Genomic DNA, 26598 nt, shown 5'->3' on the forward strand with positions numbered 1-26598 from the left:
CTGGATCCCTCTGTCCTCATTCTTGAATCTATGCACAGCTCTTGCCCTAAGGTTTTCCCTTGTCATTTCCTGGAAAATCCCTTTGGTTTTTGTTGTGTAGGAACCTCTGTTACTTAGATCCTGAAACTTGTTCTTTCTTGGAGTATATCGTCCAGCTTCCTGAGAAAGGGTTCATGTAAGGTAAAATTTTTGAGGACTTACATGTCTGAAAATGTCTTTTTCTTCTACTCTCACACTTTATTGCCTGTCACACTGGATATAAAACTTAGGTCAGAGGCAATCTCCCTCAGAACTTTGAAGATTTTATTTCAATTCCTTTTTCTTTCCAACATTGTTTTTGAGATGTATGATGCTATTTGAGTTCCTGTGTCTTCATTTGTTTGGAAGACCATGACCAGATCAGATGCTGGCTTAATGAGGAACAAGAAATAGAACACAGAAGTGTGGGACTGTGGCACAGCAAGGCTTCCATCATGTGTTATTAGTTATTAATTATAAAGCTTTGAGTGCTAATGTAACCCTATTCTACCCAGTGTTGCAAAATCAATGAGCCTGTACTTTTTGACCTCCTCTCACCTGCTTACTCCTTACTCCTCATGAACTGCCTTGACCATGTAACTTCCAGTACATCCCTGTGAAGAGCCAAGAAGCCATATTTGTTTACTTGTATCCATGTATTTGGGGGGGGGGGCTATATTAATATTTTTCTTTTTTACTGAAGTATAGTTGATGTACAAAATTATATAACTTACAGGTGTACAACATAGTGATTCATAATTTTTAGATTATTATAGTTATTATAAAATATTGGCTATATTCCCTGTATTGTACAATACTTTCTTGAAGTTATTTTTCATATAATAGTTAATACACCTTAATCCCCTACCCCTATCTTACCTCCTGCTTCTCTTCCCTTTCCCTACTGGTAACCACTAGTTTGTTTTCTATATCCATGAGTCTGTTTCTTTCTTCGTTATATTCATTAGTTAATTTTTTAGATTCCAGTGGTATCATACAGTATTTGTCTTTCTCTATATGACTTATTTTATTTAGTATAATATCTTCCAAGTCCATCCATGTTGTGGCAAATGGCAAAATTTCATTCCTTTTATGGCTGAGTAGTATTCCATTATACACGTGTATGTATGTATGTGTGTGTATGTGTGTGTATATATATATATATATATATATATGCCACAGCTTCTTGATTCATTCATCTGTTGATGGACACTTAAGTTAGTTCTATATCTTGGCAATTGTAAATAATACTGCTATGAACATTAGGGTTACTATTTCTTTTCAAATTAGTGTTTTCATTTTTCTCGGATACATACCCAGGGGTGGAATTGCTGGATCATATGGTAGTTCTATCGTCAGTTTTCTGAGAACCCTTCATACTGTTTTCCACAGTGACTGCACTAATTTACATTCCCACTAACAGTGTACATGGGTTCCCTTTTCTCCATAACCTTGCCCACATTTGTTGTTTGTGCTCTTTTTGATAATAGCCAAACTGACAGGTGTGAGATGATATCTCACTGTGGTTTTGATTTGCATTTTTCTGATGATTAATGATATTGAGCATCTTTTCATGTGCCTGTTGGCCATCTGCATTTCCTCTTTGGAAAAATGTCTAGTATTCAGTTCTGCCAATTTTTAAAATCAGGTTGTTCGTTTTTTTTTTTTGATGTTGAGTTGTATGAGCTGTTTATATATTTTGGATATTAACCCCTTATTGGTCATATCATTTGCAAATATTTTCTCCCATTTAGTAGGTTTTCTGTTTGTTTTGTAGATGGTTTCTTTTGCTGTGCAAAAGCTTTTAAGTTTAATTAGGTCCCATTTGTTTATTTTTGCTTGTATTTTCTTTGCTTTAGGAGACAGATACAAAAAAATATTGCTACAACGTATGTCAAAGAGTGTTCTGCCTACATTTTTCTATAGGAGTTTTATGGTTTCTGGTCTTACATATAGGTCTTTAATCCTCTGTGAGTTTATTTTTGTATATGGTGTTAGAGAATGTTCTAATTTCATTCTTTTACACAATCTGGCTGTCCAATTTTCTCAGCACCACTTACCAAAGAGATTGTCTTTTCTCCATCGTATATTCTTGCCTACTTTGTTGTAGACTAATTGACCATAAGTTCATGGGTTTATTTCTGGGCTCTCTATTCTGTTTCACTGGTCTATGTGTCTGTTTTTGTGCCAGTACCATACTGTTTTGATTACTGTAGGTTTGTAGTATAGTATGAAGTCAGGGAGTGTGATTCCTCCAGCTCTGTTCTCCTTTCTCACGATTGTTTCAGCTACTCAGGGTCTTTTGTGTTTCCATACAAATTTTTAAAATTATTTGTTCCAGTTCTGTGAAAAATGTCATTGATATTTTGATAGAGATTGCATTGAATGTGTAGATTGCCTTGGGTAGTAGGACCATTTTAATAATATTGATTCTTCCAATCCAAGAAAATGGATTGTCCGTCTGCTTGTATCATCTTCAATTTCTTTCATCAGTGTATTATAGTTTCCTGAGTACAGGTCTTTTACTGCCTTAGGTGGGTTTATTCCTAGGTGTTTCATTCTTTTTGACTGTTTCCTTAATTTCTCTGTCTGCTGTTTCATTGTTAGTGTAAAGAAATGCAACAGATTTCTGTATGTTACTTTTGTATCCTGCAACTTTACCAAATTCATTGATGAGCTCTAGCAGTTTCCAGGTGTTATCATTAGGATTTTCTATGTATACTATCATGTCATCTGCAAACAGTGACAGTTTTACTTCTTTCTTTCCAATTTGGATTCCTTTTATTCCTTTTTCTTCTCTGATTGCCATGGCTAGGACTTCCAAAACTATGTTGAATGGAAGTGGTGAGAGTGGGCATCCTGTCCTGTTCCTGATCTTAGAGGAAATGCTTTCAGCTTTTGACCATTGAAAATGATGTTAGCTGTGGGTTTGTCATTTATGTCCTTTATTATGTTAAGATATGTTCCCTCTATGCCCATTTTCTGGAGTTTTTTTTTTTTTTTTATCATAAATGGATGTTGAATTTTATGACAAGTTTTTCTTCATCTATTGAGATGATATGATTTTTTATTCTTTAATTTGTTAATGTGGTGTAGCACATTGATTGATTTGCGAATACTGAAAAATCCTTGCATCCCTAGGATAAACCTCACTTGATCATGGCGTATCATCCCTTTATTGTATAGCTGGATTTAGTGTGTTACTATTTTGTTGATGATTTTTGCATGTATGTTCATCAGTAATATTGGCCTGTAATTTTCTTTGTTTGTGATGTCTTTGCCTGCTTTTGGTTTCAAAGTGATGCTGGCCTCACAGAATGAGTTCAGAAGTGTTCCTTCCTCTGCAATTTTTTGGAATAGTTTCAGAAGAATAGGTGTTAACTCTTCTCTAAATGTTTGGTAGAATTCACGTGTAAAGCCATCTGGTCCTGGACTTTTCTTTCTCAGGAGATTTTAAATTACTGATTCAATTTAATTATCGGTAATAGGTCTGTTCACATTTTTAAAATTTCTTTCTGGTCTGGTACTGGGAAGTTGTACATTTCTAAAAATTTTTTCATTTCTTCTAGGCTGTCCATTTTATTGGCATATTGCTGTTTGTAGTAGTCTCTTATGATCTTTTGTATTTCTGTGGTGTCTCTGTTTTCCATAATCTGATTTTATTTATTTGGACCCTCTCTTTTTTTTCTTGATGAGTCCGGCTAAATGTTTATCAATTTTGTTTATCTTTTTAAAGAACCAGGTTTTAGTTTCATTGATCTTTTCTGTTTCTATTTAGTCTCCATTTGATTTATTTCTACACTGATCTTTACGATTTCTTTTCTTCTACTAACTTTGGGTTTTGTTTGTTCTTTCTCTAGTTCCTTTAGGTCTAAGTTTAGGTTGTTTGAGATTTTTGTTTCCTGAGGTAAGCTTGCATTGCTGTAAACTTCCCTCTTATAACTGCTTTTGCTGTGTCCCATAGGTTTTGGATCATCATGTTTTCATTTTTTCATTTGTCTCTAAGTATTCTTTGATTTGCTCTTTGCTGTCTTCAGTGACCCACTGGTTGTTTTGTAGCATACTGTTTAGCCTCCATGTGTTTGTGTTTTTTACAGTTTTTTTCTTGGAGTTGATGTCTAGTCTCATAGTGTTGTGGTTGGAAAAGATGTTTGATATGATGTCAATTTTCTTAAATTTACTGAGGCTTGTTTTGTGACCTAGCATGTGAATGTTCCATGCACACTTTATTTATTTATTTTTTTTTGCGGTACGCGGGCCTCTCACTGTTGTGGCCTCTCCCGTTGCGGAGCACAGGCTCCGGACGCGCAGGCTCAGTGGCCATGGCTCACAGGCCCAGCCGCTCTGCGGCATGTGGGATCTTCCCAGACCGGGGCACGATCCCGTGTCCCCTGCATCAGCAGGTGGACTCTCAACCACTGGCCACCAGGGAAGCCCATGCACACTTTAAAAGAATGTATTCTGAAGCTTCCACATGGGTTGCTCTACATATTTCAATTAAATCATTTAAGGCCAGTGTTTCTTTATTGATTTTCTGTTCGGATGATCTGTCCAGTGATGTAAGTGGGGTGTTAAAGTCTCCTACTACTATTGTGTTACTGTCAATTTCTCCCTTCAGGTCTCTTAATATTTGCTTCATGTTTTTAGATGCTCATATGTTGGGTGCACATATATTTACAATTGGTATGTCTTCTTCTTGGATTGATCCCTTGATCATTATGAAGTGTCCTTCTTTGTCTCTTGTAGTAGTTTTCACTTTAAAGTCAATTTTGTTTTATGTACATATCTCACCCAGCTTTCTTTTGATTTCCATTTGCATGGAATACCTTCTTCCATCTTCTCACTTTCAGTCTGTGTGTATCTATATATCTGAAGTGAGTCTCTTGTAGGCAGCATACCTACATGTATTGTTTTTGCATCCATTCAGTCACTCTTTGACTTTTGATTGGAGCATTTATTCCATTTACTCTTAAGGTAATTATTGAGATGTACATTCTTATTGCTGTTTTGTTAATTGTTTTGGGATTGCTTTTGTAGGTCTTTTTTTGTTCCTCTTTTTCTTTTGTTCTCTTTTCTTGTGTGTGTGATTTGATGACTATCTTTAGTGTTATTTTTGGATTCCTTTTTCTTGTTTTGTGTGTATATCTATTATAGATTTTTGGTTTATGGTTACCATGAGGTTTTTATATAGCTATATATATACACACACATACATATATACATGTATACTCTATTGTCTTAAGTTGTTGATCTCTTAATTTCACATGCATTTTTACAACCCTGAATTTGTAGTCTCCTCCCCTCACAATTACTGTTTTTAATATCACATTTCACATCTAATTGTTTTATTTATCCCTTAACTGCTTGTTGCGGATATAGATGATTTTACTACTTTTGTCCTTTAAACTTCCTACTAGTTTTCTGTGTGGATGATTTTCTATATTTACTGCATGTTATACTTTACTGATGAGATTTTTCATGCTGTAATTTTCTTGTTTCTAGTTGTGGCCTTTTCTATTTCACCTGCAGAAGTTCCTTTAACATTTGTTGTAAAGCTGGTTTGGTGGTGCTGAATATTTTAGCTTTTGCTTGTCTGTAAAGCTTTTGATTTCTCTGTAAAATCTGAACAAGAGCCTTGCTGGATATTCTTGGTTGTAGGTTTTTCCCTTCCATCACTTTACATATATGGTGCCACTCCCTGCTGGCCTGCAGAGGTTTTGCTGAAAAATCAGCTCATAGCCTTATGAGAGTTCCCTTGCATGTTATTTGTTGCTTTTCCCTTGCTGTTTCTAATATTCTCTCTTTATCTTTATTTTTTGTCATTTTAACTACAGTGTGTGTTGGTGTGTACCTTTTGAGTTCATACTGTATGGGACTCTCTGTGCTTCCTGGACTTGCACAACTGTTTCCTTTCCCAGGTTAGGGATGTTTTCAGCTATTAGGTCTTCAAATATATTCTCAGCCCCTTTCTCTCTCTCTCTTCTCCTTCTGGGACCGCTATAGCGCAAATATTAGTGTGCTTGATGTTGTCCCAGAGGTCTCTTAACCTGTCTTCATTATTTTCCTTCATCTTCTTTCTTCTGTTCACCATCAGTGATTTCCACTACTCTGTCTTCCAGCTCACTGATCCATTCCTCTATATTATTTAGTCTACTGTTGATTCCTTCTAGTGTATTTTTAATTTCAGTCATTGTATTCTTCATCTCTGTTTGGTTGTTCTTTATATTTTCTAAATCTATGTTTAAAACCTCTAACTTCTTGCTCTGTGCATCCATTCTTCTCCTGAGTTCTTGGATCATCTTTATAATCACTATCCTGAACTCTTTCTTAGGTAGACTGCCTATCTCCACTTGACTTAGTTCTTCTTCTGGAGTTTTATTTTGTTCCTTCATCTGGAACATGTTCCTCTGTTGTATCATTTTGCCCAAGTTGCTGTTCATATTTTTATTTCACTAGTAGGTTGGTTATGTTTCTCCACCTTGGAGAAGTGGCCTTCTGTAGGAGATGTCCTATGCATCCCAGCAGTTCACTTTCCTCTCATTACCCAGGCTATATGCTCCGCCTATGAGGGCTGCATACATACTTCCATTGTGGTGGGCTGACTGTGTGGGCAGTCTGGTAGACTTGGTTGGCCCCTGATCCATTTGTTCGCCAGGCCTGTCTTGTGCAGAGGCTGCCAGCTGCTGCTTGGCAGGGTCAGAGAAGCCCAGGTGGCCCTGGGGCTAGTGCTGGCTCACTAGTGGGCAAAGTCAGGTTCCAGAAGACTTGGGGCTGTTGCCTGCTCTCTGGTGGTTGAATCCGGGCCCTGGGGTTACTGTCAGACTACTGGCAGAGAGAACTGGGTCCTGGAGTCTGGTTGCAGGGTTCAGGGATACCAGAGCTGGTGTCAGATCACTGGATGTGGGGGTCAGCTCCTGACATAGTTGGTCCAGGGTATCCTGAAACTTGTGTTGACCTGCTAGTGGGCAAGGCCAGGGCATAGCTGGTTTCAGGAAAGGGTCTGGATTGCTGTGGGTAGGATAGGTACACAGGCTGTGGGATTCTGGTTTTCCTACATCTGGTATCTGCCTCTTGGTTGGGGAGGCTGGTTCAGAGGCTAGAGCAGGCTTCCTGGAGGGCCAGGGCCCAGGGGATTCTTGGGCTGGTGCCTGCCCACTGGTGGGCGGCACTGGGTCCTAGGCCCTCTGGTGGGCAGGCCCTGTCTAGAGGTGGCTGTGGGCTCAGGATGTCTTTAGGTAGCCTGTTTGCTGTGTCCCCACCCAGTTAGTTGCTTGGCACTAGCACCTACAGGCTGCTGGGTGGATCCAGGTCTTGGCACTAATGATCTAAAGGGAGGATTCAACAATGGCACCCACCAACACCAGTGTGTCCATGTGGTAGAAGGAGCATCTAAGAATGGGTGTCACCAGTGTGTATGACCTCAAGGTGAGCTGCAGTTCCTTCCTGTCTCTCCAGGAATCTCTCCAAGACCAGCAGGTAGGTCTTGCCCAGGCTCTTACCAAATTACTGCTTTTTCCCTGGGTCCTGGATCATGTGAGGTTTTGTGTGAAGCCTTTAACGGTGAAGTCTCTATTTCCCCCAGTCTCATGGGACTCTCAAAATTAAGCCTCTCTGACTTCAAAGCCAAATGTTCTGGGAGCTTGTTTTCCGAGTGCAGGAGCCCTGGGCTGGAAAGTGCGATGTGGGGCTCAGAACTCTCACTCCTGTGGGAGAACCTCTGCAATGTAATTATTTTCCAGTTTGTGGGCTGCCCACCCTGGGGTATAGGACTTTATGTGTTGCCCTCTGCAGAGTATAAGACTTGACTATATCATGAGTCCACCCTCCCTACCCATCTTGCTGTGGTTCCTTATTTCTTTAGTTGTAGAAAATCTTTTCTGGTAGGTTCCAGTCTTTTTCATCAATGGTTGTTCTGTAAATAGTTTTGATTTTGTTGTACTCCTGACAGGAGGTGAGCGCAGGGTCTTTCTATGCCACCATCTACCTGGCCTATCTATCCTCGTCTTTTATATGTTTGCACTGCTTGTTTATTGGTTAGTTCAAGAAATAAAGTGAGGGCAACCTTAAATCATGAGTCATCATTCTTGGCAAGCTGGACCAATCCTTTGTGATCTGGCTTTTATGAACTTTTCTTATTCCTAGTATTCTGAAACTACAAAGAACTTTATTTTAAAACCTACCCCCAACTCCTAGACCCCCTCCCCCACCCCCCAGCATTTGGTGTACCACTTCACCTTGGCAGCTCAAGTTCTTTTGTTTCAAAAGACAGTTTTGCAGTATTGTGTTATTTCTTTGATAATTTCTGCCCTTCCAATTTCTCTGTTCTCTCTTTCTGGAACTCCTCCTGGACAGATGTTGGTCTTTCTTGGATTACTTCTCTAATTTAATCTTTTCTCATGTATTGTCCATAGGCTTGTCTTCTTACTCTAGAGTTGGGGAGATTTCTTTGACTTTATTTTCCAAAAGTTTTATTGAATTTTTCAGTTTGGATACCATGCTTTTCATTACCTGATGCACTGATGTTCCTTGAAATCTTTTCTCATTTCCTATATGCAACATCATATTCTCCCTGGTGGTGGGATGAATTGGGAGATTGGGATTGACATATACACACTAATAGGTATAAAATAGATAACTAATAAGAACCTGCTGCATAAAAATAAATAAAATAAAATTCAAATTAAAAAAACCCATCATGGGCTTCCCTGGTGGCGCAGTGGTTGAGAGTCTGCCTGCCGATGCAGGGGACACGGGTTCGTGCCCTGGTCCGGGAAGATCCCACATGACGCAGAGAGGCTGGGTCTGTGAGCCATGGCCGCTGAGCCTGCGCGTCCAGAGCCTGTGCTCCGCCACGGGAGAGGCCACAACAGTGAGAGGCCCGCGTACCAAAAAAAAAAAAAAAAAAAAAGCCCATCATATTCTCCCTTTGAATTAACTAGAGAATTTTCTAAAACATTTTCTTATGTTGCCGGCTTTGTTTGTTTCCTATGAATGCCTTTGTTTGTTCTTTGTCTTTCATTTTATAGACATTCCTTGATTATTTGCTTATTCTTGTTTATCCATCAAATTTAAGAGTAAGGCATCAAAAAGCTGATTAGAATCTACGTATTCATGAATGTGAATTCTTGGCTCTCGAGCTTTCAGCAGCATGACTGAGTAGAGACAAAGCTCTTTTATTCAGGAATCCACACAGGTCCATCTATGCAGGCTTCTGGCGTGGAGCTCATCAGTTTCTCTAGAATAGAACACTCCCATCTTTTGCCTGGTGGGTATTCTATTCTATCCACTTCTGTTATATTCACTCTGGGAGCTGAATATAACAAAGAGGCATAGGGTTCTCAAAATTCCATATGTAGATTCTTACTTACTCCTTCCATTATCAGTGCAGTGCCTCATCTCTGATCTTTCCTGTTTGGTATTTCTGAGTCTAGAAACTTTCTGATTTGATTCATCCAGATAATATCCCTGTGGTTTAATCTGAAGGTAGAGAGAGGCTTCATCATCTGGTAGTTCAATGTGCATGGGGTAGAGAAGTGGTATCTGGGTTGTCCAACATCTTTTTTATACAGACTTTTGATAATCCCACTATTTTCAGATCCTCACCTGCCCCCATGATACTTGGTACCTCCAATTTTCAGACTTTCTGGATTTCTGCAGGTGCAAATTAGCATACTTTCTTTGGTATTCCTCTCATAGATCTTAGGTGATAGAAATCCCTCAAACTGATCCTACTCATTCAGTTTACTTTTGATCCCCAAATGCTTGGTTTAACTCTCTAGACTACTGTTGATTTATGTCCTATTCTCTTTGTTCCTGTGTGTTTATACATTTTGAATGAGAATTCTGGGAGCTGGAGAAGAGATACATGCATATGCTTTTCACTGTTTTAAACTATGAATCCATCTTCATGTTATTTAACTTGATTTTTCACCATTGAATTGTACATGAGTAGGTAAAAAAGATCACAAAGGAAAAATACTGGTGGTGATAGACAGTGTTCTTAATGGAGTGGTATTTGAGCTGAGATCTGATAAATAAGTAGAAGTAAATCAATTGAAAGTAAGGCAGTGGACATGGCAGAAAGCATTCCATCCAGGCCAGGGAGAAGCATATGCAGAGAGTCTATGAAGCTAGAGGGAGAATGGCACATTTGAGAACTTGAATGAAAGCTTCACCCAAGGCAGTGAGGAAAGTCCACTCCGAGACCAGGTTGCAGAACTAGGCAGAGGTCGTATTATGAAAGACTTTGGACACTTATTTAGAAATGTGGACTTAATTCTGATGGCCTTTGGAAGGTTTACACAAGGAAGTTACATGATAAGATTCTGTTTAGAGAAATCACTCCCATTGAAGTATGGGGAATAAATTGGAAAGAGACAAAAATTGACGCACAAAAAATAATGTATTGCAGTGGTCCATATGAAAGAAATGGTAATGAGGGTTGGTGATCAGGCAACATGAGGAGAAATGGATAAATATATATCAGAGATTTTTAATAGTAAAGTTGGATTATTGGAATTGTTGGTAAATTTATTATGGCATGTAATGAGAGGTAGGTATTCAAGATGATTCCTAGGTTTCAGATTTGCAAGGCTAGATGGGTATTAGTGCCATCTATTGAGATAGGAAATACAGGAGGAAGGCAAGGTTTGGGGGGAAAGATTACAAATTCTGTTTCAGATAGTTTTCATTTGGTGCATGAGATATCAAGTAGGCAGCTGAAATATGGGCTGGACCTCTGAAGAGAGTTCTAGGTTGGAGAAACAAATTTACAAGCTATGTGGATGATAATAAAAGTCATGGGTATGGTTTGAGTCACCTCAGAAGAGAGGAGAGAGTGAAGAGAGAAAATGCCTATACTCTTTAAGAAGAAAGGCTCACCAGTGCGAAACTTGTAATTCAATAAAGGTTAACTCTATATAAGGATAAGAGTATAAACTTCTCGTCTCTACTATAGAGCCTGGCACATAATTCAGCATATGTGAATGAACTGAACAACAAAAACAACAAAGACAACAATTACTAATCGTAAAGCTCTTTAAAATTCATCATTCTAGGCCAGATAGCTAGTGGGAAGCAGCCGCATAGCACAGGGAGATCAGCTTGGTGCTTTCTGACCACCTATAGGGGTGGGATAGGGAGGGTGGGAGGGAGACACAGGAGGGAGGAGACATGGGGATATATGTATATGTATAGCTGATTCACTTTGTTATATAGCAGAAACTAATGCACCATTTTAAAGCAATTATACTCCAGTAAAGATGTTAAAACAAAAAATTCATCATTCTCACTTGGTTTGCAGAGAATTACCACCAACAACCTCTTTTCCTATCCGAGTCTTAGCTACTGTTCATGATTATTACATAGCATAATTGTTATGAAATCTCATGATATATCACTTCCAAGAAATGGTTACTTAGTTCTTAAAATCACAGTACCTTGTTGGTATCTGTTGTGATACTTCTATTTTCTTTTTAATTTAGTAATTTATGTACAAGTCTTACCTTTCCTTCTGTTTCATAACTTCCTTGAGGCCAAGAGCTAAGTCTTTTTTATATTTTATATTCTACACATCTGTCTAGCACAAAGGCTGACACATAGTAGATAAGTAGATAAGTGCTTATTTAATAAATACATGAATGTGTCATTCAGCTCAGACATCAGTTGTTGTAACAAATCAGTTGTGAAATCCCAGGTCCTGGGATAATAGCCTTGTCATATCCTAGGAGCAGTGATGCACAAATTTTGAGAATCTCACATTCTTTTAGATTTCTACGATTACATTATATATAGCTTATCACATTTCCTACCCAGAAGAAGATAGGTTCATGTACTTATATTTCACATTGGATTTATATCTAAATAAATATACCATAAGTCAAAATTAGGTTTTTATTTTCTTTAAATTATCAAGCAACACTAGAGGGAAAGGGACATTTAGAGCTGTTATTCATGCTTGGGGGCTCCAGATGTTTCATGCCAATGTTTTATTTACATATCTATTATTTTTAAAGATATCTAGAGATAAAAATTTCATAGCTTTCTGCAGGAAATTATGTACTATTAACCACCTTTATGATTAGTAAGCTCCTTGTGTTAAAATAATGTTTTTATGTAATTTTGCTCAAATCCATGGTAAATATTCAAAACTACATGTCAGCACTTTCCTTATTTCCATTTTTCGACTATTTGGAAGACAGTTATTAATTTGTCCCTAGTTAACTTACGTGGAGATTACACAGCTTCAAATTTTCTCATTATGTGTACCTTATTTTCCACCTTATTATTTAATAAGTCCACTGTTGACCATTTCCAGTTTTTACTTACCCTTCTTAATCTATTTCAAGAATATTTTATTATAGTTCATTAAATAATTATTCAGCACTAGTATTAGCTCATATTTTCCTTTCAAATTTTCTAGGAATATTTAATAATTAACATAATTATGTTATAAATTTTAAAGGCAAAGTTTTATTAAAATAATTTTTGATTTTTGATTTGTCTATTCCTAAACCAAAATTAGATAGAAGAGAGCTATAGTATTTACCTTATAAAAACATTTTTAATAAAAAAAAACATTCAAACAGTGATTCATAATAGAGGTTAATTAAAACATTATTTTTCCCTTAGCTATCAACAACTAGTTTTGGCATAGATTATTGGATTTATAATTAGATGTAATTTGACTTAATTAGTTGGCTATAGCTCTTAATTATGGTATACCTTTTCCCATTATGGACACTGTAATAGTAGCTTAGGATAAACACTGATGATCCCTCTTGCCAGTGGGACTAGCTCTATCCCTTGGGTTATTTGTGTGATAATGAGAATGAGATTTCAGGAGCATGACAGACGGTCTAGGCATGAAATACTGTATTGGCACAGCTCCCTTCGTTGCCTTTCAAAAATGGCAGCTTATTCCACCAAAAAAAGAAGTTTCATGTGGATTATTATTGTTTTGGTGTGGTTTTCTATTGGGGAGAGTCAAAAGGAGACTTAGGCAAAATTACAAAACTTGAGAAAGCTAAGTTTTCATTAGAAATTTCCTGAAATCTAAAATATTAATATGAATTACCTAAATTTGCTTTGATGAATAAAATAAGTTACACATATCCTTTGAATTCCTTTGTTTGGAAATTCCATGTTTTTCCAGCCTCACCCACAAAATCTATTCTTAAAAGGGTGACTATGAAAGAATGTAGTATATCTTGGAGCTAAAAGAAAGCACTTTTGTATGTTTACTATGAATAAAGGTAAAGTGATACCAGTTTCAAAGAAAACATTTTCAAAGGAGTTAGACAAGAATGGTCCTTAGCTGGTGAGTACTCACATGTTATATATGGGGCACAGATCCTATATGCCACAAAAATAGTTTTGTGTTGAAAATAAAAAAAAAATCACACAGATTATATGGTAATTTTGTACTACTTCTCTTATTTGCAGACCAAATCATTCTGAGTCCCTTTCATAATAGCCAATTACAGGTTACTCAAGGGACATGGATCATGTAAATCAGCTCATATTTCACTCACTGACTGTTTCTCGTGTGTTTTGAGCTATTATCTTCATTACAGTGCGGCACATGAATCCAACTCATCTGTACTGTAATTGCTATAAATCAAGCATTCATTTGCCATTATTTATTGCCTACTATAAAGAGTTTTAATAATATTTAGAGGGCACTGCAATAAAAGCAATCATTTATTGTGTCTGTTACAGGGTCACTCAAGGTTTTCAACAAAAGCCAATGTCATTTCCTAATCTTTTAATATTCATAAGGTAACATCACTTGCAAATGGTACATTACGATTTATAAACATTTCCTGGCCAGGAACATAAAAGCATCATTATAATTCTTTCCCAGGAAAAGCAGTCAGATTCCGTGGGGCAAATAGCATCATGGGATACCAGAGCCCTGCGTTCTTAACCGGATCCTGTTTCTCACTGTCTATGTGCTCTTCTTGATTATACCACTTAAATTTGTTCTCAAGTATAAATTACAGAGGGCTTGGCAGCATTCTTCTGCAAGGGAGGGTCTGCATTAGTATCTTCAAAGGAGGTTGTGTTTTTCCCCTCTCATCTCAGTAATAACAGAGGTGGCATGGTGCGGTAGACAGCTCTGGAGAAAGAGGCACAAAGACCTGGGTTCAAGGTCTATTTACATCAGTTAGTACATGTGTGACCTTTGGCAAATGAGTAAACCTCTATAAGCATCTGTCTTCTTTCATGTAAAACAGTAATAATAATACTTGGTCTGCCTATTCAAAGGATCTCTGCAAGGATTATGTAAAAACAACTTGTAAGGTATAAAGCAATCAAACTCTTAGTTGAAAGCACAACCTCCTTGTGAGAAAGGTAGAGTTAATTTTCCTACAGAAAACTCTGTAAAATTATAAGGGACTGAAGAAATATATTTCTTTGCACTTATCTAGAAAACTCATAGAATCTCAGTTCTCAGGCACTTATATCAACCATACATATTATTGTTAAATTTTATCTCCTACACTCCCAGACTTTGCTTGGGTGCCTCCAATAATGGGCAGCTCACTGCTCCTGACACTAACATACTAAATCTGATGGTTCTCTCTAATTCAGTGTTAAAATCTTTTTTTTTTTTTTTTCAGGACAGACACATCAAGCCCAGTGTCTCTTTTCTTTATCAGTCTCTATGATATTTGAAGACAAGTCCTCCCCAAGTCTTGCCTTTTTCATATAAAGTGTTTCCAATTCTATCAACAATTCTTTACGAGACCTGATTTCAAGTTACTGGTATATCTGGGTCGCTATACCAAACAATAATTCAGTTTGAGTAAACTGAATTCAATTCTATTAAGAAGTATTACATATCTGCTAGTGTCAGAGATGTGCTAGTACCGGAGATACAATGAGTGCCCTCAAGGAGCTCCTATACTAGTCAAGCCAACCGTTATTTTTATGACTATAGTACAACACTGTCAACTGAAATGTTGAACATATATTGAACATACTCTATGGCACACTCCTTGCCATGGGCTGGGAATTCAGCAGTGAGCCAGGCAGGAAGAGTTTTTGCCTTCACTGAGCTTTCACTTTTGTGGGGAATAAAGACAGGTTAAAGAGCCATTTGTATTCAAGCACATTCGGTGGGAAAGGAGAGAAAGAAGGGAGAGTGTTATGCTCCTGGAGGCAGAGACCATTTTTATCTTGCTCCCCTGTGAGTCCCCAGTACCTAGCGAAGTGCTTAGCATATAGTATGTATTCTGCAAATACTCTGAATAATGAGAGGAACAGCAAGCAGGTAAGAATTCCTAGAGCGTGTGGCATAGAAAAAGTGAGGCTACGGCATAAAAAGGGACCTGCGGCAGAGACTGTGAGAACCACCCACATCCCTTTAGGATAACCCCTTTAGATCTTTCTTTGGCAAACAGTACTGAAGCCACTTTGCCTGTTCCTGAAGCACATCAGAAGTGCTGGGAAATCAACCCTCTCTTCTCCCACAAGAGAAGCCCTCAAGCAAAGACCAATGAGAGTTGGTATATAAGTACCTCAGCTCCCTTGCCCCTCTAGTAGGATAGTTCTGTAGCACATGTTCTAAAATGGCCCCCAGATTTTTCCTCAGTGGATTAAGCTTTAGTTGCCTTCAGTGGTAACTGCCTTGATGAGATACCCCTTACTGACTTCTCTTCTATGTCTTATTTCCCCACTTCTCTTCCAGTGCTGTCTTCACTCACCAAATGAACTGCTCAGATCCTTATTTCAGGGTCTACTTCTGGGGAACCCACTCTAAGACAGGGCCACGCAATAAAAATCCTAAGAAGCCATACTAAAGAGTCTAAAGTCTATCAAAATACAATTTAAAGTGCTGTGTCAGCAGTATAATTAAAGTATTGGGAGGACATTTTTCCATAGCATTTTCAGGGCTCACATTTAGCAGAGGCCAGGCTATGGATAGAACCTCACTCCCTGCTCACCTCCTAGAAACATGAAAGGGGAGATGAATCCATTTCTAGTATCCTCCCTTGGACAACAGTTGCATTCCCAACTAGAGAAATCAGTTTCTGCATACACCGGAGAGGAGGTGTGGGAGTAAAAGAAAGATGTGGGTGACACCCTTACTTCCCGGAGAGTTCTCCTAACTCGACAGCCAAGATATACTGAGTACTCTAGAGACAGTTAGAGCTTGTCCTGGGACTCCTGAACAGTCCCAGGCACACGAACAGAGACTGACATACTGGCCACAGGACACGCAAGCTACTATGGACACTGATGGCTCAGAGGAGAACCGGTCTGGACACTAATGCAGGAACTACTCTAGACACATGGGCAGACACAACCTGACTGCTTTGGAGTTTCCTAACATGCTGGTCACAATCACAACTCTCAACATACCAGATTTCCTAGAGAGATAAACCATTCTAGAGCTTCCCATGGCCAACAGACCACTGTAAACTGTGCATCACCCAGTCTGACTGACCAGTCCCAGTACTCCAGGCATCCTAGGGAGGTCAGAATGAAGTCAAATGCAGAGCCCAGAGTACTACCTTCTATCTAGATATATAATATGCTTCCATCTTATAAAACACTGGCTCTCTAAGGATTAATAGAATATTATTTGCAAGTTATAACTTGCCATCATCTAATGATTATGTAGCCATCACCTACTATTAATTTATAGTTAATGGCAATAACCCAAGACCTTTGGATTGTGACTAATGAGAATGTATGTGTTTCTTAGTATTTCTTTCTTTATTCTTTCTAAAACTGATCTCAGCATGAAAACAAGGTGTAACATTTTAAAAATTGCTCTATTTTTAACAATATCACACGAGTATGTATAAGAATTCTAATTGAATTCTTCTAAAACTGTCACAAAGACAGACTTTTTAATAAAATCAGTTTTTACTTTCTGATGTCTGTAGTTGTGGTCAGCTATAAGTTGTTCTCTCAAGAGTGTGATCACTGGACTTCTTTTTAAAATTTTCTTAAATTGGAGTATAATTGATGTACAATTGATGTAAGTTACAGATGTACAGTATAGTGATCCACAATTTTTTTTTTTTTTTGCGGTACGTGGGCCTCTCACTGTTGTGGCCTCTCCCGTTGCGGAGCACAGGCTCCGGACGCGCAGGCTCAGCGGCCATGGCTCACGGGCCTAGCCGCTCCGCGGCATGTGGGATCTTCCTGGACCAGGGCATGAACCCGTGTCCCCTGCATCAGCAGGCGGACTCTCAACCACTGCGCCACCAGGGAAGCCCCGTGATCCACAATTTTTAAAGGTTATACTCCATTTATTGTCATTACAAAATATTGGCTGCATTCATTCACTGGACTTCTTACATGTTATATATAGAAGAATATTTTCATTGCCCTAAAGTGAAATATTTAAATATATGTAATAATTTAAATATTTAATAGTTTTAAATATGATAACTACCCAAATATGCTAAGTCCTGGAAAAAGTTATGCAACATTAGGTATAGCCGTAAAATATAACTTTCACCAAAAATTGACAAATATTTACAATTTGATAACATATAGTCCTACCCAAGGTTTGAGTGAAACACAATTTTTACAGCAATATACTGATCCACCAATCCCGCATTTGTAAACTTATACTGAAAATTATAAAGAGATATGCAATGCTTTGGCTACAAAGACATTTATAACATTCTTGCTCATAATTTCAAAAATTGGGAAAAGCCTGAATATTCAGATATATTATTTATAAAATTAATATTGGGGGTTTCTATCAACATTCTCTTTAGCCATTAAGAACAATATGATAGATGACTTTATTGATACTGGAAAACAATGTATTGCTCATTTCTTAAAAACAGGTTATAAGAAAGAACACAAAGTGAGTTTAAATTTTTATAACATGTAGTTATAAGATGTAGATATGTATGATGTAGTATAAGACACATAAGAGGTAGTTGTAAGATAGACATTAAAAGAGTAACATGTCATCTTTTGGTGGTGGATATTATAAGTGGTTTTAAAAAATTTTTTTCTTTACTTATTTTTTTACTTTTTTATGATAATGAAGGTTACACTAGAAAAATAGCTAAAGTTCAGATTGAAAAGAGTCTTTAACGCCATATGAGTTAAATTTTTATCCTGGGGGTAACAGGAAAATATCCTAGGTTTTTAAAGCAGGGAAGCAAAACGGTCAGATGAATAGCTGGGAACATACCTTAACAGTTGGTATCAAAGTTTCTTTTATGTAAGAAATGTGCTGAAAAAGGATAAGTAAGCAAAGTAGAAGCAAAACCACTCTGCATAAGAAGTTATCAAGAATGTAAATGTGGGGGAGATCACAAAAGAGAGGAGGGATATTAAGAATAGAGGAGAAAGAGAGAGAAAAGAGGGGCTTCCCTGGTGGCGCAGTGGTTGAGAGTCCGCCTGCCGATGCAGGGGACACGGCTTCGTGCCCCGGTCCGGGAAGATCCCACATGCCGCGGAGCGGCTGGGCCCGTGAGCCATGGCCGCTAAGCCTGCGCATCCGGAGCCTGTGCTCTGCAACGGGAGAGGCCACAACAGGGAGAGGCCCGCGTACCGCAAAAAAAAAAAAAAAAAAAGAGAGAAAAGAAAGAGATAAAGACAGAAATATTAAGAGTATATGGCAGAAAGCCAGGATTGTAGAAAATCATGCCCAGTGGGAAGTTTCCAGGGGTGGGGAGGCCAAAGCAATTTTAAGCACAGAAATACCAAATACTGCATTCTTAGTTGGTTGCAATGCTATGATACACACCTGCTCCATCACCTCATACCTTCAGCAGAGTCCAATAGTCCATACAGCATAGTATGGAGGTGTTTAAAAAATAAAGTGTTGGAGCCATAAAGGGCATGGGTCTGATTCATTGCTCCACTTTTTCCATTCCTCTGGCACCTTGGGCAAATTTCTTAACGAGCTGCAGTTTTTTGAGTTAACGTTTAATAATTGCTTTTTAAAAAACTGCTAGCAATTATTATTTATTAACTGCTAACCAAGTGCCAGGCAGTATTCTATGGGGTTTTACAGGTATTTATTTATTTAATCCTCAGGATAACTCTATGAAGGTATAAACTATTCTATTTACAACCTTAATGTGCCTCAGGTGAAAAAACTAAGCCACACTGAAGTTAAATAGGTTCTTTGAGGTCACACAGCTTGAAAGTGAAGGAGTTGGAATTTAAAGCAAGTATGCTAGTTCCAGAGCATGCACTTTCATCCACCCATGTTATACTGCTCCCCAGAGGTTGGTTACAAGGTTGGAAGAACTAAACAAGATAAAGTACATTAACACCAAGCACGGTGACTGACACAGAGAGATGCTCAGCAAATTTTAGTTATTTTTTTTCTTGAATTCACTCTGTATTTATAAAACTTGTCCACAAAGTGGTCAAAAGAGATTCTATTAAATGAGTCTAAGCTTAGATACAATATTATCTTTTATATTTTCCTGACCAAGAAATAAAATAATTCTCTGAAACAAGGAAAAGAGATGAGATACCTCTTATGCTGAGCAAACTGTACTGTCTATTTCATTCTAGGATTTTATTTAAGATGGAGACCAAGCTCATTTGTCTGTAGCCTGTTGAGTTTTTAATTCATATGTTTATCAAAGTAGAGTAACATACCTTATTTGACTTGCTTCCCATAGCAAGATTAACAAGAGAGATATTCCTCATTTCTGTGAATGAGGAAACTGAGACTCAGAGAAGTACATGCCTTGTTCAAGACTATGTGTGTAATAAGACAAGGAGTTATATGAAAAGCTGGGATACCTGTTTCTAGTTCAAGGCTTATCTGTCAGGGTCAACATGGTGTTTTACAATCTTCATGGTGAGCTATATATGTAGAGAGAGAGATGGCAAGAAAACACAATGTGCAACCAAATATTTTTGCTATAGATATGCAGTATATGTGTACCAAAAAATCAGGAAAATTTTCTAAAAATACCACATAATATATGTCAAAATCAAATATTTCTGGTTTATTTTTATCCAGTTACATCACTGTCACTACTTCCATTCATTAGAAATAATAATTAAGAAAGATAGCATTTAGAATTTCCCACAAGTAATAATTTCCACAGATAAAAGAATTGAATCCTAAAGCAGAAAGACAATCAGAACTATGGAAATAAAAAAAGAATTCAAAGGCCAAGACAATCCATTAAATTTAATGGATAGCAATTTTTTTCTTCTAACCTCTAATAATTCTTCTGAGCTGAAACCAGAATATATTTAAAATTCTTACTTAAATATAGTTAAAGACAGGTCCATAGCGAACAGACTTTCCATGTCTGCAGAGTCAAGAACTGACAAATAGTTTCTATTAGGCCCTATTTTAATTGGTACTTGAACTTTTTGCTTTAAGATGACTTGGCTTCTATAATCTTTCCTGTCTTACCAACTGAAATGGCCAACTCCTTTAAAGCTTACTATATCTGCACATGCTTCTCATGTTTATATTTCAGTTTTTTTTGACATTTTCCTCCTGTTCTTGACTGAGGTATTGACTGTTACTTGTCACAAATGAATTAGCTTTGAAATTTCCATGTACTAAGATGTTTAGTTTCTTCAATCTTAAAGTCCACTTAATTTCATAAAACCCAGCCCAAGAAGACATACAGATGGCCAACAGGCACATGAAAAGATGCTCAACATCGTTAATCATCAGAGACATGTAAATTAAAACCACAATTAGTCATCGCCTCACACCTATCAGAATGGCTATCATCAAAAAGAACACAAATAAGAAATGTTGGCGAGGATGTGGAGAAAAGGAAACACTGGTACACTGTTGGTGGGAATGTAAATTGGTGCAGCCGCTGTGGCAAACAATACAGAGGTTTCTCAAAACACTAAAAATAGAATTACCATATGACCCAGCAATCCCACTCCTGGGTACATATCCGAAAAAAAGAGGAAAACACTAATTCGAAAAGATACATGCACCCTAATGTTCATAGTAGCGTTACTTACAATTGCCAAGATATGGGAGCTACCTAAGTGTCCAACAACAGATGAAAGGATAAAGAAGATGTGGTAAATACACATACAATGGAATACTACTCAGCCATAAAAAGAATGAAATTTTGCCATTTGCAACAACATGGATGGACTTGGAGGATATTATGTTAAGCAAAATGAGTGAGACAGAGAAAGACAAATACTGTATGATATCACTTATACGTGGAATCTAATGACTGCAACAAACCAGTGAATAGAACAGAACAGAAACAGACTCACAGATATAGAGAACAATCTAGTGGTTACCAGTGGGAAGAGAGAAGACAGGAAGGGCAAGATAGGGGTAGGAGATTAAGAGGTACAAACTACTATGTACAAAATAAATAAACCACAGGGATATATTGTACAACACTGGGAATATAGCCAATATTTTATAACAACTATAAATGGAATATAACCTTTGAAAATTGTGAATCACTATGTGTATACCTGAAACTTATATACTACTCTATATCAACTATACCTCAAAAAAAACCCAAGAACAAAAACTCAACCCACATATTCCACAACCTGGCAGCCAACCAACAAACCAACCAAACTATAGAGTAGGATACTTACATATAAAATCATTTTATTATAGCAGATGCTGGTAGTTAGAGAATAGTCTTCTACTGGCTCTCAAAATTAAACATTCATTTTACCCAGGTTGCAATAAAAGTATGGTGAGTTTATTCCTTTCCCTTCTCAAGCATCTCCAGCTGGTGAATTGCTTAGATTTATGTCCTAGGAGCTATAGAGCAGCCGACCATTAACTACCTCCAGGGCCGTTAACCCCGGCCTCCTTGCTTCAGCTAGTCCACCTCTCTCTTCCCTGCTCAGTGCTGTCAGCCTGCTGCTTTCCATTCCTTTCTTGCAGCAGGCTGAATGACAGTCTCTGCTTTTCTTGCTGGGGAGGGATCTATCAATGCATCCATTTTCTCTTCCGACATATTTACACACTGTGTGTGCTCAGCTGATTGAGACTTTGCCAATAGTTCACAAGGCACTAGGCCCCCAACCTACAGTTGGGTACTGTGGTAAAATACCAAGCTCAGTAAGTGCAAAGCACAAGGTAGAACTGTTAAAAAGACTGGATACAACTGGTACACATGACATCAAGCCAGATGCCAGGGAAACTTTAGACTCCTTGGTTGTAACTTCATGAACCACCTGCTTCCCCAGAATTGGTCAGTTCAGCCAATTCACCTCAGCCTGGAAGAAAACCTATGGGCTATTGACTTTTTTCTTTTATGGGAGGAAAACGTTTAGCTGATTGGATGAATTAGTTAAAAATATACTCAATTTAGTTAAATAGCATGTTTTAAGTCATTTAAAAAGAATCATCACTGGAAAATACAGTTACATATGTGTACATATATACACACATACATATATGTATATATACATATGTCTTTATATACTGATACTTATATATACTTTGTGAGAATCTTTGTTTTAAAAAAAGTTTGATTTTTCTGGTTTGGGAATTCTAATGTTCAAAAAATTACAATAAGGTTATAAAAACCTAGGCATTCTCTCTCTAAATGCAGGTTCAACAAAAATTAAACTTTGATATACTTTATCAAATGAACATTTTTTAAATGTTCAAAACAATAACAACACATCTCATTTAGTACTAAAGTAGAATAAGGTAACTTTTCCAAAATATGCCTTTTAATGCTTTATTTTATGTATTTGTATATATTTTCAATCAATAAATTTAAAATAATAAAAATAACTAAAAAGAGTTACCAAGTAATTTTAGCCTATCAGGTAGAAGCACATTTGAGTGAGTTAAATAATCCAGTGAAACCTGTAGTGAGTCTCCTCCGTGAAGGGTATTTATTTTTCTTGAGTCCATTTTATATTCTGTACTCAATAACATTTGTAATACATGACTTCCCTGTGCAACAATAATTTAATGATACCTTATTCTCTGCTTGAAAAGCAAAAGAAATATTATCAGGCAGTATTACAATAAGCTAAACCAATTACCTCCTAAAATGATTTTAATGCAGGCAAAATACAAGAGTCATCATTTTAGCAGAGTGAGATTTATTAAGACCACAATTCAAAGCAGTAAACTAGACTTCTTTTATGCTACTTCACTTCCTATTGAGTTTCAGTTAATGTTTGGCAAGTTTGTATTTAATACTGTAAAATTTTTAACTGTCATATCTTAGCAGATACAGTGTAAAGAAATGAATAATATCTTATAAGCCATTTGGTTGTAGCTGTCATCTATACACATTCAAATTCAAGGCATACACTGCCAATGCTACTGCTAAAAGTGACAGACCCACCAAATAGTTTAAAAAATTGCTCCCATGTCCGTAATTCAAAAGAGGTAAGAAAAAAGTTAAACAAAAACTAATATGAATCCCAGACCTTTTGATAAATCCTCACTCAATTTATTAATGTTACATGAAGTCTTGAGAATGTTATGCTAGACATTCTTCTAAGGAGATAAGTAGGTATTGTAAATCAAATACTCCTCCCCCTCTCCCCCCCAAGGATAAGAACAGGTCCTGTCCTTAAATTCTGTACACAAAGATTCACTGCAATAAAATGATTATTTTCTCTTGTCATTGCCTGGCTTATATAGTAGCATTAGGTGAATTATTTTATCTGAGGAATAAAAGGGAGTTAAAAGCATATATTTCTTCTTCAACCACTTTTATCTCTTCTCCTTCAGTGGAGTTAGCATCTTTTTGTTTCTTATTGTAATTGTGAGATTAAGTACTTCTTTTTCAGAAAAATCCCAAAGAACTAAAAAAAGATCTTTTTTAAAATAAACTAAAACAATATCTTTTTTAAATGACCTTTCTTTTCTACCCCTATGTTTATTTAACTATGCACTCCAAGTGCTACAGACAACATACAACATGATAGGTTGGTTGAAAAAGAAAAATGCATAAATATGCTACCACACAGAGTAAAGTATAATAAAATACTAAGAAATGCCTACAATTTAACATTCGCGGGAGACTCAATTTTTGGTTTTAAAGTTATAAGGCCTTTAATTTTCTTTTTGGCCTGCTGCATATTCTCTCTACAGTGCATGATTGCTATTTTCTGTATTTTCACAACTGTTATTGGGTAGCTTCAGACTGGCTAGAAATCATTGCTCTCGGGAAAAATAATGTTGTAGCACCAAACACAAAAGGGCAGATGCCAAGATATCACTCCCAGATGGAAGGTAACGTGGTGATCTAGAAGGAGATAATGTGAATTACACACCTTAGGAATTCCTTTCCCATCAACACAAGAGTTTATTTTCACTATGTACATTTTATGTACATTGTCTCATTTAATCACCGCAAGAATTTCATAAAATACATACTGCTATTAATCCACATTATGTGAGGAACCTGATAAATTGACTTATGTCTTGTACAAAGTCATATATCTGTAATTAGAAAGGCAGTCCTCTAAACTTTATTTTCCTCCTTTCTCCTCTTTACTGTATATGGTAAGCAAATTGGGACATGTACTATAGTACTTGGAAGCGGCAATATATAGTATCTGGAAGGGGGTAACTAAGACCGTAAGCTCTGGAGCTAGGCTTCCTGGGTTCATGTCCTGGCTCTGCTACTTAAGTGGCCAGCAAGTCCTTACCCTCACCTTCTCTTAGGCAAAAGAACAGGCTCTATCTCGGGTTGTGGCAAAGATTAGATGAAGTAGCATATGTAAAGTGCTTAGAACACTGCCTGGCGTATAGGACGTCCTCAGCAAACTAGGTGATTGCACACACATTCATTCCCCAATCATTTGTCAACCCTTAGCTATGTGTAAGGTACCTGCAGGTTGGCGAAATGAGCAACACTCTATGTTCTCAAAGGTATTACACTCTAACAAGGAGACTTGCACATCACTAACTAGAAGTCAATGATGGTCATAAATGTATTGCTAAGGGAATTTCAAGAACTGAAAACATATGAGTGTAGACAAGAGGAAGCTTAATGGATGAGGTGTGTTTAGACATAATTTGGATGGATGGGTGGATTTTGGAGAGGCAGAGCAAAGGTGGTGGGAAGTAATTTGTTGCCTTGGATAGATAAAACAGTGGGACAGTCTTAAAATCACTTCTGAGAAATGTAGGGTCTTTCTCTATTCTAGAGTCAGTACACTGACCATTCTCTGGACAAACACCCAGAGCGTCTTTCTAGTCACTAATGAAAATTCTCTCTTAAAGAAGAAAATTAAGGCCAAGCATTTCAATGTCCAAATCTTCCACAAATATCAAATTGTACATTTAATTTTTCATGAAGCAATAAAACTATGATTTCATTTTTTAATAAGGAATGCCTATTGGTGTTCTGAGAACAATCCCAAAGCGTGTGTGTGTGTGTGTGTGTGTGAGTGTGTGGGTGTGGGGGTGTGGGGGCTTCTCCACACACTACCAAGCAATTCTCAGACACCAGCAGGGTGTCCAAGAACTCAACTCCATAACCAGGGGTAGTAACAATCAGGTTCTACCAGTTAAGGGTTCAGTCCGATGAGAATGTTTCCCCAACCTTCAGATGCCAGTCAAAAGTGCTTCTGACTGACTGCCTATCAATTGGGGGTTCCAACGACCGCCTCCTTGGACTTTAGGTGCAAGGCACAAGTCCAGGTTCTTACCTGTACTTCTGACTGACTTATATATCAGAGGTTTATACAGTCCCTTCCTAGGGTTTGATTAATTTGCTAGAGAGGCTCACAGAACTCAGAGAAACAACTTACTTACTAGATTACTGGTTTATAATAAAAGGATATAACTTAGGAACAGCCAGAAAGAAGAGGTGCATAGAGCAAGGCATGGGGAAAGGGCATGGCACTGCTATGCTCTCTGAGTACATCACTCTCCCTAAATCTCCACCTGTTTACCAACCTAGAAATTCTCCGAACCCCGTCCTTTTGGGTTTTTATGGAAGCCTCATCACATAGGCATGGCTAATTAAATCACTGACCATTGGTGCCTGAATGCCATCTCCAGCTCTTCTTTCCTCCCCAAGGTCAGGGTGGGAATGAAAACTCCAACCCCTCAAGCAGGGTTGGCTCCAGGCAACAGCCCCTATCCTCAGCTGCTTTCCCAAAGTCATTAACATAACAAAAGGCACCTTTTCACTCTCAACATTTAGGAAATTCCAAGGTTTTAGGGGGGGGTCTCTGTGCCAGAAACAGCGACAAAGACCAAATACATATTTCTTATTGTAAGTCACAATATCACAAGGAAGAGGAAAACCAATAGCTACAATCTGAACTTGGCCCGTATGGAATTTTGTTAGAACCGGCTTAGTCTTACATAGAGAGAAAGAGCTTGAGTGTCATGGATCTTTACATTTTACCTCTAGAACGTCCTGTCGCCATCCCGCCTCCTGGCTCCATTTTTCACGTCAGCTTGGGTTTTAGTTCAGCCATCTAGAGAGGATAATGGATAGAATGCCTAATTTAATTTGTCCAAAACACATCATCCTCCCCACAAACCAGCTGCTCACTCACCCTCCTATTCTCACACCGGTCAGATTAAAAATTTAAGTGTCATCAACATTTTCCACTTGCTTGTCTCAAAGATCTGGGCCTTGAGATTAAAATTCCACAATGTCACTAAGATTGGTGGCT

The 26598-nt window shown here is 37.6% G+C and overlaps 1 long non-coding RNA gene across 1 annotated transcript in view; it reads right to left on the reverse strand.

The window, feature by feature from the left end:
• The window catches only part of LOC137226455 (uncharacterized), an 854565-nt gene that overhangs the window by 300071 nt on the left and 527896 nt on the right, over positions 1 to 26598 (reverse strand). The window contains exon 5 of the long non-coding RNA XR_010944357.1: positions 26325 to 26397. This is a non-coding gene — a long non-coding RNA (uncharacterized lncRNA). The remainder of the gene's footprint in view (positions 1 to 26324; positions 26398 to 26598) is intronic.

Source organism: Pseudorca crassidens, chromosome 6 (assembly GCF_039906515.1).
Source record: "Pseudorca crassidens isolate mPseCra1 chromosome 6, mPseCra1.hap1, whole genome shotgun sequence".
NCBI lineage: Eukaryota > Metazoa > Chordata > Mammalia > Artiodactyla > Delphinidae > Pseudorca > Pseudorca crassidens.